The 19327-nt window shown below is 37.1% G+C and overlaps 1 protein-coding gene across 5 annotated transcripts in view; it reads right to left on the bottom strand.

The window, feature by feature from the left end:
* Positions 1-10615, bottom strand: part of FSTL5 (follistatin like 5) — a 271571-nt gene extending 260956 nt beyond the window's left edge. For 2 of the 5 annotated variants that reach the window (XM_038136445.1, XM_038136451.1), the window contains exon 1: positions 10312-10615. The gene's annotated coding sequence lies outside the window, so the exon portion shown is untranslated. Of the gene's footprint in view, positions 1-9407; positions 9474-9688; positions 10245-10311 lie in introns of those variants that run through there. The other 3 variants (XM_038136446.1, XM_038136448.1, XM_038136449.1) reach the window with 3 other exon arrangements.
* Positions 10616-19327: the final 8712 nt, after the last annotated feature.

The raw sequence follows: 19327 nt of genomic DNA, 5'->3' as shown, positions 1-19327 counted from the left end.
TAGGTAAACTCAGAAATGTCCTAAATTAGAAATTCATGAGCAACACTTCTTAAAAAGTAATTTTTCATATTCAAACACTCAAAGATGAAATTTCCACATCATGATAATACCGGCTTTCCCCTCCACTCCCAAGCCCCCACTTTCCATGGAGTATAACTAAACATTTACTATGGAAAAGTCTTTCTCTAGATTGCTTCTCCTCTGCTTGTACTTACTAACAAACTTCAGAATAATTTTTTTTGCCTAGATGTACCCTTTTCAATCAGGGAATTTCAAGTCTGAAGTTTCACTATTAGGCCTCATATCTTTGCAAATTAGTTGAACCTCCACAACACTGCATACTCACTTTAAAGCAGTTTGACTCTTTTCAGTAGCACTTCTCTATTTCACTGTGCATCAATTTAAGTTCCTTACGGAGGTGTTTTAATTTGTCAAGTCTTGCTGTTGACATTTTGTATTCCATGGAAAGGATACATGATGAACAGCTACAACTTGTTACAAATTATTAAATACACAATCTTTAACATAAAAAAAAAGTTTTTTGAAGCCAAAAAGGCCTTTTGTAAAATAAATTACTATCAAAAATAGATGAAGTAAACCCAGTGTAAAAGATGACACAGGGAAAACAAAGTGATAATTACTGATGGACTTAAATACCAGAAATAGAACAAAATTACTTATCATTATTTCTGTTCCACTCAAAAATAATTCCAATGCAATTATTACAGGATTATAAAAGAACTGATCCCTCAGACTGGTCAAAAGCAATCAAAAATTCATAATGATTATTGGTGTAAAAACGTAGTCGAAATACAGAAAAAAGACTGATGAGAAGACACTTTTCTTTAAATGTTCACTGATTAGAGTGATAGCAGTGAACTCTTTGAAGCAAATGGCCTCCTTGAACCCCCACCAAATTTGCTGTGGCTTGTAAATTGGTTACCTTTACCAATACTAACCTCAGAAATCCAGTTTTAGAGAGAAATGGTAAACACATGCTTCAAAATCCCTCAAAGTCCCAAATATCTTCCTTCCTTTAAAACACTGAAGTGGGTCTCATAGTTGATGGATACAAATCAATATGCCACAGAAACCTTCTGCTGCATGATGGGATAAGAAAGTTGATGTTGAAAATCAAAATTATAATCTGAGATGTTAAGGATCTCAGATGTATGAGAAGTTTAAAACAAGTCGTTACTTTGAATATTGAAAAAACCCCAACAATTATTCATGATTTTTGCAATGCTTATGTATAACACCACAACTTCTTTCATAGCTCTTTTTGGAAGAGCCCCAACTGAACAGAATCACTGAATCATTAATCATTGGAAAAAACCTCTGAGATCATTAAGTCCAACCATTAGCCCAGCACAGCTGTGTTCACCACTAACACGTGTCCTCACGTGATACATCCCCATGTTGCTCAACCACTTCCAGGGATAGTGGCAAACCCCCTTCCCTAGGCAGCCTGTTCCAATGACTGACCACCCTTCTAGTGAAGACATTTTTCTTAATGGGAAATATTTAGCACTCAACACTTGAACAATAAAAATTTCAAAATTGAGAATTTCCATCCATGCATGCCCGTTTACTTTCTTCGTTAGAAAAAATAATGAAGGCACAAATCTGTTTGCTTACTTTTTTAACCATTGAGAGCTTCATGATCAGCTCTTTAGGCTTTCACCATTTATTCATAACTCCAGAAACATGCCCAGCTTATAAAAACTACAAGTCTAACTCACTCAGATTGGATCTTTGTCTTTCAAAGGCCAAGCAGAAAATGATAAAACTGAAATTATTTGCCATAATACTTCACACTGTTCATTGAAGAGTCAGATGCAGCACATAAATTAATAAAAGCACTCTAAATCATTAGAGTCAGCAAATTATATCACAAACTGTCATTTAAATCTCTTTATTATTGTGAGAGCTGTTTTATCTGAGAAACCATGAGAACGGGGGGGTGCTATTTTTTTAATATGGATTTCTGAGACTTTGGAAGTATAAATCAAATTTTCAGTATAGATTTATTAATGATTTAAGGGCATATCATGTATATTTTTACAAAGAAAAGCATAGCAGCCCTTTCAGAAGTTTACTTATGCATGGAAGAGATTACTGAAAGCCTAGAGCAGTATATGAATGTGGCTATCACATAGAAAAGATATAAAGGACATAAATATATTAAAACATTAGATTTTTAGTCTTTTGCGGACACCAATTTTAAGATCTGATGCTTGAAGCAGTCTACTAATGTTTCAAATGCAACCTCCAAGGTGCAGAAAACTCCCCCCACCTGCTGACTGCACCAAGAACAGACAAATGTAGACTGTTCAAACATTTCTGAGAGAAAAATTCTCCAAGCATAAAATAAGAGAACCAGCCTATTATTAGACATTAGACTAAACTGCAACTATAGCTAAGCAGCACAGTTTAAATCCACTAGAAAAACTATCTTCAGCTCAAAAAAAATAATTAACATTATACAAAAGTTAAATATCAGGAGCGATGTTAATGATGATCTTCTCTTTCAGTGTCCTAAGGAAACAACTAAATCAGCCCATGCATCTAGGTCTAGAGGAAACTTTACAGAATATTACTGTTTTGTAAATCAGCCTTGAGCAAATACCAAAAAAATCTAAAGGAGAAACTTTTTTTTTTTGTGTTGAAATACTACCATAGCATTAATTATCACTGGGATTCTGAATTACATGAGAATATAAAGATAGTATAAAAGAAAGATAGAAACATAACATATAGGTTAGAGGGCAAACAATTTTAAAAAATAGTATTTTAACTCTCCAATATACTAGCTAAGATTCATTCACCTTAAAAAGCATAGGAAATAAATGAAAAATATAATCAAACTATCATAACATGGTGCTGTGTCTTGTAGTTTATTTTAAATAAGAATTTTCTCTCCATCAGAGCACTTGATAATATGGAAGAGCAGCTCTGTGATGAACTGAATTTCAACTTAAAAATCAGCCCTCAAGATTAAAAACATCAATTTCTCACTGAAGCTGAGGTTATGGCTAACCTTGGCTGTTGCAAGGAGAGGGAGGATCTGTGCAACTTAATTCAACTTGACAAGGACAAACCCAAAGTATTGTCATAATGGGCTTCTCTTCTTTCTCTGTGGCCTTTCCACTGCAAAAACTCATTATGAGATGAAGTTATGTTTCCATCTTGAAACAGAGCAGAGAGAAAAGAGGATCTCACTGTGAAAATAAGATGCTACTTTAAAAAAAAAAAAAAAAAAAAAAAACAAAACTAAATTTAATTTAAATTATATTCTTTTATCTAAAGTAAAGAGACATGGAGTTGATCCATTGACCACTCAGTGGATGAGGAATTGGCTGGATGGTCAGACCCTCTGTGCTGTGGTCAACAGCTCCATATCCAAGTGGAGACCAGTGACAAGTGGCATTCCTCAGGAGTTGGTATTGGGACTGGCACTACTTAATATCTTTGTCAGTGTCATGCAGAGCATGATCGAGTGCATCATCAGCAAGTTTGCCACTGACTCCAAGCTGTGTGGTCTAGTCAACACGCCAGAAGGAAAGGATGCCATCCAGAGGGACCTGGACTGGCTTGCAAGGGAGGACTGTGCAAAACTCTTCAAGTGCAACAAGGCCAAGCATAAGGTCCTGCACCTGAGTTGTGGCAATCCCAAGTACAAATAAAGGTAGGGTGGAGAATTGATTGAGAGCATCCCTGGTGAGAGGGACTTGGGGGTGTTGGTTGACAAGAAGTTCAGCAAGACTCATCAATTTGCACTTGGAGCACAGAAAATATTGGGCTGCATTAAAGGAATTGTGGACAGAAGGCCAAGGGTGGTGATCCTCCCCCTCCATTCTGTTCCTGTGAGACTCCAGCTGGAGTACTGCATCCAGCCACCAAGATGACCAGAGGGCTGGAGCACCTCTCCTATGAAGCACCTCTGCAGGCTCAGAGTTTTGGGGTTGTTCAGTCTGCAGAAGAGAAGGTCCCAGGCAGACCACACTGAGGTCTTCTGGTACCTAAAGGGGCCCTGCACAAAAGATGAAGGAATATGCTTTACAAAGGCATGTAGTGATAGGATGAGGGAGAATAAACTGAGAGCAGTTTTAGATTATATATTAGGAGGAAATTCTTCACTATGAGGGTGTTGACACACAGCTCGCTCAGAGAAGCTGTGGATGTTCCAAGCCCTGGAAGTGTTCACATCCAGACTGGACTGACTTTGAGCACCCTGACCTAGTGGAAAGTGTCTTTTCCCATGGCAGGGGGTTGGTAAGAGAAGATCTCTTCGGTCCTCCCAATCCAAAACATTCTCTCCTTGATAATATCAGATTTTGCACTCTTATGAATATCGCAGAGATAACTGCGCCAATGTTTGGAAATGATACTGTCTTTCAGAGAATTTTCTGAGCATTCATCTCTCAGACCTGAGGAATATCCGTAAAACACTGAGAAAATCTGCCTTTAACAAAGCTACAGGATTTCAGATTTCTTTTAGGTCTCAAACCTTTCATAAAAGGTGAATAGTTAACCAAGATGTTGTACAAACATCACATCTTACAAAAACTTTTTGTTGATTTAAGACTCAAACCAGACCCTTAGGAGGGAGAAAATTAGACACTGCTACAAATGATGATGCAAAAGGAACAAAAACCTCTCCAAAATGTGACAAAATAATTCTCCTTCTCTTAAAATACAAATGCAAAAGCATTTTCAAAATTAACAATGTGCATCTCTTCTTTTATTTAGGTACAATAGGCAATTTTCTGCTCTATGAATAAAAATTTGGACTACTGCAACTCTTAACCACAGGTATTTGTGAATTAGTCATTCATTCATGTGCATTTAGCTTCCCATTGCACTACAGTTTGTCCTCAGAAAGCAGACACTAGTCTTTTCTGTGTATATACTAAATGTGTTTGAACCTTGCATGTTTCTCAGTGTCACTGGGAGGCCATGATTGCCACCAAATATAATCCTCAACAACATAAATAATTGTAACATTAGTGCACTATATTCACGCTGTAACAGAATCAAAGGTGGCATTTATTCTTTTGACTGCTTTTGCATATGAATCAAGATTTCCATTGATCTACCAGAATGATGTGAAATTGCTTTGGTTTTTCTCTCCCAGCAATAATTTATAGCAAAATTTAATAAAACCCAAAACCAACATATATTATCAGTTATAGTGGTGTTTTAAATAAAGCTTACAAAAGAAAAGGCATAAAGGAAATAGAACTTGAAATGTTGAACTTTGAAACAAAAACAAATCATAATCTGCAAGCTCTTTGAAAACAAAGTTTATTTCTTCTGCTCATCATGTAAGAATTTTCTACCTGTTTTGTTTTATTGCTCATTGATTTGTTTAAATATGTATAATGATTTACATATTATTTAGGAAGACAAAGGCCTCTTATAATAACAAAAGCACGTACAGTTCAGAGTTACAATGAAGGAAGCCTCTAAAACATTTTATTTCCTAATGGAAGCAAAAGTATGTACAGTAATAATTTCGAAGTTCCTATCATTTAATAAAAGAGTATTTTTAGCAATGAATAAGTTTTTTATCTGATTAAAGTTATGAGCTGTTTTCAAATTACTTTGGTTTTTTTGCAGATAGTAGGAAATTCCTTATGAAGGAACTAAAAATACTTTCAGAAAGTTTTTAATATGCTGATGTGAAAATGATAGTGGCTTTTACCACAAGACTGCCTATTCAGCGGTAAAAATATTTCAGATTACAATAAGCCTCAGTTGGAATAAAATGAGAAGAAAGCTCTCTCTGTCAGGAAAAGAAAGAAGTATTTTAAATATCCTTCATCTTCCATCTAACACTTTCAACTACTTTATTGCACAAAAAAAAGTCTGCTCTGAACAGCACTGCTGGACACCAACCTCAGGTAATTCAAATGCAAATAAACTGTGAACTTCAACCTACTTCAAGCAATCAGTACAAGCATTGCCAACTCTCCCCTCATTTAACTCTTTAGAACTTATTTTCTTACAACTTGCAGGATTCAGCAATATAATTCACCAAATTCAGCCAAATAATTCACCACTAATTTTACATAATGTATGATGTAAAGAGAGATTAATTAAATAGACTTACCATAATAATTTCTAGGATAGAAGGCCTAAATACCTGCATAAACATTGCTATCAAAGAAAGCTAAAAATGGATAACAAATAGCACATTTCCAGTCATTCCCATGCCCACTTGGTAAGGAATCATGCCTGGCTAAACCACAGCAACCTCTCTTGGCCAGTATATTTAGCCAATACAAACAGAAGTAACAATGGCATGGAGGAAAAGAAAGATACCAGCAATTAGGGAGCCTTTTCGAAGTTCTTCTGCAACGACAACTGTGCAGTAATTCCTTGATCTGCACTGGCCCATCCAAATGCAGATGCATCTGTTAACAAATGCAAGTGCTAGAAAGGAACACAACCTACCAGAACTTTGTAACTAGAGGTTACTCAATTCAAAACCTAAAGAAAGAACTTGTAAAATATTACAGAAGAGAATAAAGCTGTGGGTTTGATTTCTCCTAAATATTTTTCCAGGGCAGTAGTAACCCTTGATATTGGAGGTGTTAAAGGGAAATTCACAGGGCGCTCTTTTCAAAGGGGCTAGACTACCACTGCTCTTGGTCAGCCCACAAGAGTTATCAATGTCTCTTTGCTACAGAGAAAACATTTGATTTGCTGCTCTTCTGATAATATAAAATTGTTGTCTTTTCCGTCTACCAAGAGTCAGGAAAAAGCATGCTGCATTAAATATGTACAATATAATATGCAAACAAGTTTCCAGTCTTTTCATTTGCTGACAGCTATCCCCTGTGCTTCAGAAGGTAAAAAAACAAAAACAAAAACAAAACCTTAACTAAAAAAACAGGATTAAACAGATTTACAAACAAACTTGCTAATCTATTTGCTTTAAAGTTATGTAGCATAACAGAACAAGCTACACTGAATGGTTAACAAATACAGTCCTGCTTTTGCTTAGAAAAATTGTAGAACAAAGTCAAGAGTGGCAATTGAGTCATTGCTTTCCCTTGAGCCAATGATTCACTCCTGCAATATTTAATGTCCACAATTATCCCATAATATTTGCCAGTCCGGAGAAAATTAATCAGAAATGACTTCTGAAACTTCATTTGACCTCTTACCTTTGAGATAACAAAGCCAAGTTCAGATCTGCTAAATGGCAGAACTATTCCTATTGGAGCTCCACCTTTAGATTTCAAACTAACAAAATTGAGCAGAGCTTTGTTTTTAATATTATTTTATAGTCTCTAAAAGAGAAAAGTGACACAAAATTTGTATTTTCTGAAAAGTTATATAAAGTCACAGTTTGGGACAGCATGAATTTTTCTAAAAATAAAAGTTTGGTATTTTTAAAAAGCATAATTGATTGTAATATCATGATTGTAACAACTCTTCTAAGATTGAACATTGCTTTTAAACAGAGATTGGATAAACTCACACACAAATAAAAACAGGATGAAAAACTGACATGATCAGACATGGTACATCTAGAACCATGTCTAGGTACATCTAGAACCTAGAATGGAGCAACCAGAATATTTGGGCTTTTATGGATCACCATTTGCTGTCAAAGGCCTTAAATCAGGAAATAACCAAGTGATCCACTGAAAAAAGTAAGCTTTGGACCCCTAACAGGGTTGTGCATATGCTGATATTTTCAATAGTTGTGTGCTCTCATATGCACACATTTGTGCATTGGTCAGCTTAAGAAGGGTCCATAAAGTAGTTCTTTAAAACTCAATTTTCTTTAAATCCTGTTTTTGTAATAAAACTCCTCCCTGATTTCACATTAGTTCTCCAGTCACGTGGTTGGTCACGTCATTAACAACTTTTGTGTGATGTTGATAAAGGAGTTGGAACTACATGTTATACAAAATCACATTCTTACAAGTTTACAAATGTGCTTGAACAAGCATGCTGCAGACACTGCAGACAGACTTCTTCTAGTTAGAACCAATGACCAAAATGGCTATGGACCAGACTTAATGTCTACATCTATTTAGAACACCATTTTGTTGAAAAATAGCAGCATCATTTTATCTCCTTTGGAGTATATTTATAATTTCAAATACCCCTTTTTCAAACATGATTTGTCAAATAAATCAGCCTAATACAAATGAAGGCAAATTATTACATAATAAAACAACTAGATATAAATTTAAAAGCAAAGAATTAATATCTTAGCATCAAAGTTTATCATCTGATTTATGCTGGTAAAATGACTGATCTCAGAAAGGTCAATGACTTTTAATCATGTAATGATGGAGGTAGTCCTGTTAACTGAAAAAGACTACGTGTATGAATAGACACCACTCAAGTGAACAATGATTTGCAGATTCAGGCCCTCTATAAACATTAAAATTTTAGATATATAATTGGTAGGTTTGTGTTGCAATGTTGTGGGTCTTTCTTCCCCTCAGTATTATTGTAACGCCTGCACCACATGGTTCACAGTAACTTTTTCAAAATAATTTTGTAGTGCCTACTTCAAAAAGTAAGCATCCTGAATCTCCATACCTTAAAAGACATAATTTAAAATTATATTAGAATATTTCAAAGCAAATCAATATTCATGTGAATGACAGATGATAAAAGCTGTCTTAGCTGATGGACAGACTGCTAATGAAGGCTTGCAACTAGTGCAAGTGCTATGTAATGAACTTTCATTCCCTACTGCTGAGAGAGGAAGAAGAGAGCTGCTTTATGACTGGGGAGAGAACAATAAAAACGTATTTCCTAATTCTACCCAAATGCAATGAAAGTCTTGGCTATCTGAGCTACTTTCTCCTCATTTTTCTAGCTTTCAACTTTACCCATCAGTAGCTCTGTGCTGCTGCCTGATGGTTATCTTTATACTCCAGCTGATACACTCAGCAAAATAGAACCCGCCTTAACATTAAGGAAATGATGCAGGAGTAAAAAAATGCTACAATACTAACAAGCAATCATCTTTCATCAGCTTCATCCCATCAACAAAAGTTACTTTATGTTCACAGCTACTACAACTGCTAGCACCTGCGCAGGGCATCTGTGTACAGAAATGCTTGTGGTTGAGGTCCCAGTTCCTAAGAAAATTCATCACAACCAAAAGAGTATGAAGTGCTACATAATCCTAAAAACACAAGGTGGGGACCTCATTTGCCTGCTTATTCTGTTCAGTTATCTCATCAGTAGTAGTGGCTAGCAGCAGCAGCAGCTTATTCCCTCTGGAATCTGCCTTAATCTCAGACAGACACCCCTGCGTGGTGCTCATCCCTGCGTGTGCAGAAGTCACTGCACGGCACTCAGCTCAGTGTGCGCAGAAATCCCTGTATAGCACTGAGCTCTGCATGTGCACAACTCTGACAACTCACTGAAGCAGCAGCGAACTCCTCTGTGAAGCAGAGCTCTGTACCAAGCTCACGAAATGTTAAACGCTGCTGAAAAAAAAAAAAAAGACATTACATCTGCCCACACTTCTCAGTTCTATTCAATTACTGACAACAGCAGTCCTACAAGTGCAACATAATACAGTATTATTAAATCCAAGATTCTCATTTACGCCTAGTTGCAGCCTGGGAGCAGGCCTGATGTTCAGCCAACATCAAAGGACAAAAATTCACGACTTTCACAGACACACACATCCCACATTGACCTTGGAGGCAGAGGTGGTGATGATGCCTTTCATAAAGGTGCTGCTTCCCAAGTTGACAGCGTTACAGTGCTGAATTGTTTGTCAAGTAACAGGGTATCACCGTCCTTCTGTTACACACGTATACAGGCACGCACAAGAACACAGAGCAACATGCGGCTATGCTTTCAAATCCTCTTTAATTCCGTCTTTACTCTCTACTTCCCAGAATGACCTCACATATCCTGTCCTCCCCCAGACAGAATCAACCAGAGCTTCTCTAGTCCCTCCAAATCGCTTTTTATACCAAGTAGGCTCTGTAATGTCTTTTGAGATCTTTCTGTAATATTCAAGATTCCTAATATAAAACATTTTCAACCATTTAAAAATTACCCTGAGAGCCAGTTTTCAATAAAAACAAGCCTTGAACTTTTCACTCAGATGAATCTTTTGTTTATAGAGCCCTTTTCACTGAAAGCTGCACCCTTTTTCCAAGCTTTGCCCCTACCCTGACCTAAGGGCTACCAAGCTTCCAACTTTGCTCTGCCTTTAATTGCCAGCTCCTCCATCCCACCCAGCACCCCGCTACCATTTACGTGAAAAATACATACGTCTGTGCGTGTATATATATTGATATTGCTGCTTACCTTGTCCAAGAGTCACTAAAATCCACAAGGGGAAAAAAACCCAACAAAAAAAATATAAAACCCCAGCTCGACGGAGTCCTCGTGCAAATCGCAAAGAGAGGAGCACCACTTCTTCCTTTAACAAAGCCACAAGCGGCTCCGCCGCGATCCGGCGAGCGAGCGAGGGAGCGAACGAGCGAGCGACTACTCCGGGGCAAAGTGGGCGCAGCTGCCGGCAGGGCGCTTCCCGGCGGGAGCAGGCGGAGCGGGGAGGCTCCGCGGCCCGAGGCGCCGCGGGGAGGCGGCGGGCGCCCTTCAGCACCCGGCGCGGCGCGGACAGCAGCGCTCCCGCCCGGCCCCGCTGCCGCCCGCCCCGCCGCGCCGCTCGCACCGCCCCCGCGCCGCCCCCTGCGCCGCCCGGCCGGGCTCCCAAACTTGCGCTCCGCCGCCGGCCGCCTCCCTCTCCTGGTTTGTGGCGTTTTTCCACGGGCCGGCCGGGTGGGACGTGTCGTGTTGCCCAGGCGGTTCTCGCCGAGGGGGTTCTCTGCCCGCGCAGGGGGCTGTTACCCGGCAGAGGTCACCGAATTCCTCCTCCGGCTTCCCCTCCGCAGCGCCGTGGCCCCGCTGCCTTTGCCCGCACTCCCCGAGCCCTGGCCCGGGCGGCGGCACCAACGCCCGGGCAGATGGCAGCGCTGGCGCCGGCAGCAAGCGGAGCAACTGCTGCGAAACAGCGAGGAACTCCCCCCTGGAGCACAGAGGGGTCTTGTGCCGGCGTCTTCCAAGCAGGGGGTTGTTATGCAATATTCATAAGCTTTAATATGTCAATATATCAAAGCTCGAGTGTGCTGGAGGCTTTGCACCCCTGTATCGGTAAGCCCTAACGTCTACACCAGATTGAGGTGCTTGAATGCCGGGGTAGAGGTCCCTGGTAACCCTTGCCAGAAACATGGACGTGTGATTTGGAATCTTATTTAGTTATTCCAAACATAAGGGGGGGGGGGGGGGGGAATCACCTTGAGTTAAGACCGTTAATTACGTGCTCCATTTATAAGCACGAGAAGAGGTGCCTTTGGATGAATGGAAACAATCAAAACAAAAAATCCAACTGGAAACTAATCGCCTAAAAACTTAGAGATATATTTATGTGAAGTTAAGCAGAGAAACAGTATTTTGAAGTCTCACTTGAATCTGCTTTATTATGAGATAACCGTTTTAGTTATCTGATTTATTACTTTTAAATTAATTTGCTATCCATTCCACCACTTTTAAGGAGTAGCTCTTTCATCTTCAATGTGAAATCACTATGAAAATTAAGTATCTACTCCTCATGCCATTATAGGTTACCTGTTCCGTGCCTTTTGGGAAAATACATTACAGATTAAAGTATTAAACTGTCTTTAAATCACCCATGGCTAGGGTAAAGCCAGACAGAGGTCAACTGCTCTGACGTACATCAGCTTTCTAGGTTAATTACACTTGTGTCTACATGTGGAATGAACACGCAGTAAGAAATAAAAATAAATAGTTTTAGGTATGGTAAACGCCATATCTAAAAACAGAACTAGTTAACATAGGAAATAATAAAACAGGACAGGTTGGATTGCATTAGCTTATTACTATTTTTTGAGGGAGTTCTTACTGGACTAATAATTAGGTCACGGCACTGCAAGAAGGAACATGATTAACTTCGACACACAAAGTGTAGAGTATAGAGCAAAATAAAGCAGACTTTCATTGACCCAACCCTTTCTAATTGCCAGTTATCATGAAGGCAGCTTGTCTGGCATCTGGGTTGCATTTCTGAAACCCTAGTATTTTACTTCTTGTTTTTCTCTTAAGCCCTCTCAGGGTTTTTTTGGTGGGTTTTTTTTGGGTTGTTTTTTTTTTGCAAAGTACAGACAATATAATTGGACTACTTAAGGACAATTTTTGCAGTACAAAATTGACACTGAGTCTACTGGCACAGCTGCACCAGAAACTCTCATGGGACAGAGGTAAACCCCAAAGTGGCTTGTTCAAAACTGAGGGGAAACTGAAATGTTGTGAGGATGAATAGGGACCTTGTTCATCCATTCTTCTTTGCCATTATGAAAGTACATGAAACAAACAACAATTACGTAGATGTTTTATATAACCCAATTATTGAAGTATTTGGGAAGCTGGTCAAATTATGCAAGGTCTGACGTATCATAACTTACTTGTTAGCTTTGCAAATTAGTAGACAATGAATTAGCATATGGAAGACCCTCAAAACTTCTGGAAATCTCTCTATCTTGCACTCCTAAATTTCAGTGTAAATAATGATACAACTGCGTAATACATTAAGGTATCTTGGCATTCTTGCATTTCTGAGTGTGTTTATGTGATCATACGTGTCTTTATTCTTTGTAAACTCACTGAGGTATTCAATTTAAAAGCTCATATTTAATTAAAATTAATGTATTTTTAGCCCATACATATTTTCTAATTTTTCCTCTAATCTATATCTGTATCAGCTATAGACCATACCTGGAAAATAAATTTTGTTCATTCACATCCTGACATCTTCTGTCTTCTGCTTAATGGATATTATTTGTGATCTCCATTTCATACATTATTGGATCTGTTCCTACACTCACACACAAAATATGTGAAAGATTTTTTTTATTGCGATTGTTTTGTGTCCCATATGTTACATCATCACTTTGCAGTTCAGACATTTTCATCTACAGAGTGACTGGGATATTACTTTATTGGATGTAATGCAGACCAATATATATTATTGCAAAGAAGATCTTACTCTGTGCCTAACAAGTAATTGCTAGTCCAGAGAGACTGTTGCTGCTTAGTAGTATATTTCTGATTTCCATAATCCTAATTTGGACACTTTATGATCATGTCTGGTACATCCCACATAATATGCCAGACAGTTTTCTGTTCTGTATACTTCTGAGCCCAATGTGCTTGACAATCAGTTAAATCTGGCTTCTATATTTTCTACCCCAATCACTATATTTGAAACATTTGTCATTGGGCAGAGGAGAGCACATGCAGTAAGTACTGGGGTTTTCTTGTAAAGATTAGGAACACAGAAGAACTTCAAAGCTGGTTTATGTTTGGTTAGATTATAGATATTATTAATAAAGATTCTCTATTTTGTATTTATGAGATGCTGCTCAATCTAGTATCTGATACAGCAGGAAGCTTTATGCAAGACAAAGAAAAGATCAAAGTCTCAATATATTAAAGGGAAGTTAATGCAACTAATAAATCATAAAAGTTGTAACAACCTATTCAGTATTGTCCATGCTGTGGTCTAACTCCAGTTAGCAGCCAAAAACCAGGACCAGAACATTTGCTCTTACACTTCACAGCCTCTCCGAAACTCACTGAAGTTAGAACAATAGTCACTTTCTTTGACTAATTTGTATCTCCTTTTCTACTACAAAAAATGTGGAGAAGGGGTTATATTCCTTGTAAACAGCATTGCACCCAAAATGAATGTAGAATTAGAGGATAAGCATAGTTTTTCAGAAGTGGCTTGTTTTACTTCCCTTGGCTTTTCTATCACTAGCACTTCTAACACAATTTTTTTTTTTTTTTAATTTGTGCTTGGGATTTTGTGTCAATAATCAGTCAGGGATAAAACCAGGACGTTTAAAAAAACACCTGCAAGTTCAATAGAAAAAATTTATTTTTCTGTGATTTATCTTTAAACAAGTGAATTGCAAGCATTCTCATTAATAGTTACCAAAAATTTAGGATATTAATATCTGATACTACTAAATGTTAATTAATTTGTTGTCCAAAACTACACAACAGTTACAATGTGGTAAATAAGACTAAAAACCAAAAAATTAAATATTTTTGTCTTTGAATGAAGAATATGCAACACTTGAAACACAATTTTGATATTAAGCTACAATTATATTTGTAGCTTAATATCAAAAATGGTTTTAGGCATGATAAATTCTAACAATAATGAAATCTTATTTCAAAAATATACAGTCTAAAGTATACAGCCCTTGATAGGATTCAATTTCCATTTCTTCTTTAACAAATTATTCCTCTTTTTTTTGAAGACAACAGCTGCCCCTTCAGTGCAGCTGTTACTAGTGAAGATCATTGATTAGCTTGAAGTCAATGACAGCAAAGGAACTCTCAGGATGCTCTGATATGAGATAGCATGAATAATCCTCCAAATCTCTCTCTCTTGCACACACACAGCGTGAAGTTTGGACACATACATCTTTCCCTCATTTTCCACTGGTCTAATTCACTCAGTGTCTGTTCACTGTTTTAATGAAAGGTGATAGTGCATCCACTATAAACTCAGTCCTGAACAAAAAGCACAAGAAATGCATTGAGACCTGGACTGGCGCTTTGATGACAGCAGGGCATCGTGAGCACCAGAATGACAGACACTGGCAAATGGCAGAGAGGAAAATTAGCTTACTCATGGCTTGAAGAAAGGTTGTGCCAACCATCTGTCACAGGAGATCTCCCAAATGACAGCAAGAATCATAAAGGCACATTAAGGTTTTCCCCATATCTCCTCAAAGCCAGTTCTCCCAAAGGGACACAAATAAAAGAAATATGCTTTATTGTTCACACAGAAGGAACCTACCTTTGAAATTCATCAAAATAATTCAAAAGTGTGCCACAAAATAACAGATGTAGAGACTTGGAGTGGATGGGGGGAAGCCTAATAAAATAAATGCTATAAATTCATTTCAGTGTGTAGCAGATTTGCAATGATAGTGATTCTGACAAGATGACACTGTGCCCATTCTCATCTTGTGAAAATAAAGTAACAACTGATTAAATAGGAAGGAGATAATATACTGCAGAACTAATATCCACATTAAAAATTACTATTGGAAAAGAATTAGGCAATGAGGATAAATATTTAATTTCATGTCATCTCGCTTTTTTCAACTTCATTTGGGATCAAATAATTTCATTATTCATTATCGTTGAAATCTGAAAGCATACTACCACTCAATAGTAGATAATACAGATTCTATTAAAAAAAAAAACAAACAAAAAAAAAACCACACAAAGAGAAAGGTGCAGATAGTCAATTTCAGTGCCTAGTGATAACATTTATAAGAGATCTCTTAGGGCACCTACTGGGGAACTTTAGCATTGCATGCCAAAGAATGCCTGTAAAATGGGTAAAAATCTTTCTAACACATTTTTAACCAGAACATTAATTCAGCCTTTTTTTTTTTTTTTCCTCCTCTGGGCAGTCCTCTTTCTATTGACTGTAATACTTCATACAAATAACCAAATGAGAAAACTTCATGGCTGAAGGTATTCACTGATGGAAGGGAAAGAGCTAATACTTTACATTTCAGAATCTGGCAGCTCTTGACTATTTAAATGTCTGTTAAGTTAAATATATAATGTTGTGTTTATATTAAAATATTTTACATTAAAAATATTACTAAAACCATGATGAAAATTTTGATTCATAGGAATGTCACCCTGATTTTCTAAGACTTTGCTAAGCCTTCTGATGTTTGCATTCTTGTAACGAACTTTCTCACACACAGTTCTGTAAACAACTTATGTTTTGCATTCTTTCATGGAGGAGGAAAGAATTGATGGACTCTTGGTCTGTCCAGTGTCATTGGAGAGGTGGCACTGTCACCCTCCAATCCACTGTCACTTTTGGAAAACTATAAATGTTGGAGTCAGAAAATAAAGGTCCCTCTTTTTGTTCACCTGGAGAGCAGCAGTGTCCGTGTCGTCCTTTCGTGTCGTATTACGACAATAGGAATTATGTCTTGACAAGAATCTCAAAGTCTTTGGGTTAAGCTTTTGGATTCTTTAAGACAGTTTTTCAGAGTATTTAGATATTTAGATTTTTGATTTTTTACCTATGAAATTCTCTGGTAGTAATCCTGACCTCTGTAAAAATTTGCCATATCATTTTCTTTTGCCATTTGATTTATTTCTGTCCACTAATACAGAATATCCTCTATTTTATAGTTCATTTCCTCAAAATCCCTCACAGGTGATTTCTGGAGACATCTTGGATGTAGCAAGGACTTTAGATAGCCTGTGCTAGAAAAAGATTGTTTAACTTATTTTACAGAAAAGATAGCTTTTGAAATGTTATCCATGAAGTAGCAAGCACCTCATATCAGCCTCATAAAGTTGGATTTATTTTTAAGCAAAATTTCTATAAGGGCCTCTCTCTGTTCCTTTAACATTTTTGTGTGTTTTCTAGTAGTCTGTGACCAGTAATAGTCACTTAAAAACTCTATGGAGAACCTTGTTAAAAAACACCAGCACCAAACCCAGAACAATAACACACCTAACCTGCTGCTGCGGCACACTGGCAAGTTGCTAATATCCACTATCACTGCAGTTTAGGTAACTTATTCCAAACCAATAAAAATCCCCTTGAACAGTGGATAAATATCATCCTTATGTTCATTTTATGCATTGCTACAGGAATTACACTTCACAAAAAATTTTGAAAAGACATTCAGACTTCTTCCTTCATTTGTCCTAAATCTCAGTGATGGAGATGAAGCACAATCACTTATTTTCAAGTGGGTTTTCCTCGGGAATAGGCCATTAAAAATAGTAATTGCATGTCTGGAACAAAAGTCTAAATTATTATACAGTGTTGTGTAGCCTAATGCCCTCCTAGTCATGTATCTCATCATGCTTCTGATCCCATCCTCAGTGGTACTAAGAATATAAAGGAACCAGTTCTTCAAAGAATGCACTTAACTGACTTTGAAGCAAGTAGGTCTGTGAACTCTGATATCTGTACAGGGTAAGAGACTTTTCCTACAGTTCTTGAGAACAAGAGGAGAATATAATAAGAGATGTAGACACATCTTACACCCTGTCTCTCCTTGAGACCAATCAGCTTGTCCCAGAAGAGCATAAGGAATATTAAATGGGATGAATATTCTGGTTTATGTGACTTTGATACAGCAGAATTTCTCACTTCTTTGAGAAATAAATCTCATCAAAGGTTCATACCCATATTACAAAACTACATATGGTAAAGAATGCAGTGAACTTTTCAGCTGGGAGACAATGCCATTATCCTACATATTAGCTAGTTCACAGCACTACTCAGCCAAAATCCTTCTTTGTCTTTCCAGACAACATTTTAACAGTCTGAATAAGAGGAAAAAAAAAATACAGTTAAGCAGTTCAAGAAAAATGGAAATTTCATCCCCTCGCTACTAATTTCTAACCATTTTGCCACTGCTTCTGCACAGAGGAACAATGCAATGTAAAAGGGGTAGTATGACAGCTTCATGTTGGCACATCCTAAAAGAAAAAGGATATCTTCATACTTCTTACTTATAAAATAGTTCCTGGGATGAAATTCAAGCTGCAGTCTCATATTATGCACACATTTTATTAATTTGATTTCATTTTCCTTTCTTTTCATAGGTCAATCTATAAACTCTGATATTCACAAGAAACAAACTTATTCCTGCCACTAATATACTGTTAAATACTAATAAGCATATATTTTTAAAATAATATGAGGGATGTGAAATGGTTTCTTGAGACTCCTCAGTTTTTATACCTCTCAATGAACCCAATTAAGGAATCAGCCATCTCTACTCCAAAACTTATCTAATTTAAAGTGACAGGCCTTTAATTACATATGACATATTATCCAATTAAATGTAGAAAAATCTATTTTTACCAGTACAGTATTATTTGAAAAGTTGAGATCTGATTTGCCAAAAATACGAGATTTTCTCCAAGTGTTTTACTCAAGAAGAACAAAAAAAAAAAAAAAGAGTGCATTACAGCTTGTTAAATATTCAGTTAAAAGACTTCCTTCTTTGTAGTTTATCCTGCCCTTTATGTAATTTCTGTTTAAGTCAGAAATAGGCCAAGTAGGTTCTTGTTCATCATTTTTGTGAATTTATAGCAATTTGAGAAGCTTTACCCAGTTACCCATGAATATAATAAAATTTGGAAGAAAAAACTAGGAGAAAATATTATTTTGGTTTTAAAAGTAATTACAAAGAAGTTGCTGAAATTCATTAAATAAGAAATTTTTGTGTTTATCCTTAACACGTCTGATTACTTTACTACTATTCACAACTACAAATCACATTACTTCCATATACTTCCACAAGAAAAGAAAACACAGATGCCCTCTTTTTGCCTAAATGGTAAAAATACTGAGAGGCTAAGCTGTTTAAGCAGTTACAAAAGAAATCTGGGGCAATGCTGGGAACAGAAGTTTCCTATTTCTTATTCTTTCTTAATCATATGATAATCCTGCCTTATCAATCCACATGTCAATTTAAAAGCAGCGATTACAAGTCATCAATAGTGATGATCCAATATTTCAGTACCATGAAAAAAGACACACAACGGAACTTCAAGGAGAGTTCAGAAAAATCACAGTAGCCTGCCTTGTAGCATAAATAGCACTGCTTGGCTGATATAATCCAATACTGTTGATTCAGGAAAAATACTTATAGTCACTGTAAAAATGCCTGCTATTCTCACTTTGCTTAGCATGTGCTGCAGAATATACACACCTTTTTATTTCACTAAAAACCTCCAGAGATGCAGACAGTACAGTTACACTGTCAACACCTTGAAGCAGGATCAGAATACATACCACACTTCTGCATTTGCTTTTCTGCTAAATCAGTCACTTGTTTTCAGTCAGGAAGCCAACATCATTCTGAAGTTTCAGAATTCAGAGATTTACACAGTTCATAGCATACATTATAAAAGTGTATTAGGTGCTACTCACATCCATGTAAATTTACATTAGAAAGCTATAATAAAAGGCTACAAAGTTGCTAAATAAACCATGAGATTTGAAATGCAGGTGTAATACGCATACTCATTTTGTACTTATCTGTAAGCATATATATTCTAGCACAGTTTCTGCCCACACACACCACCAGTGGTTTTCTCCAGCAGCTCTTCATTCAGTGAATAGGTATGGGTGAGACAATTGTCTACATGGAAAAGTTATTTTCTTCAGGCACATGTAATTGCTAATCACCTGTGAGGTGTTTGTTCTTAGTGGCTTACTGAG

Source organism: Motacilla alba, chromosome 4 (assembly GCF_015832195.1).
Source record: "Motacilla alba alba isolate MOTALB_02 chromosome 4, Motacilla_alba_V1.0_pri, whole genome shotgun sequence".
Lineage (NCBI taxonomy): Eukaryota > Metazoa > Chordata > Aves > Passeriformes > Motacillidae > Motacilla > Motacilla alba.
The sequence above is the reverse complement of the archived record's forward strand: the minus strand, read 5'-3'. Positions and strand labels throughout refer to the sequence as shown.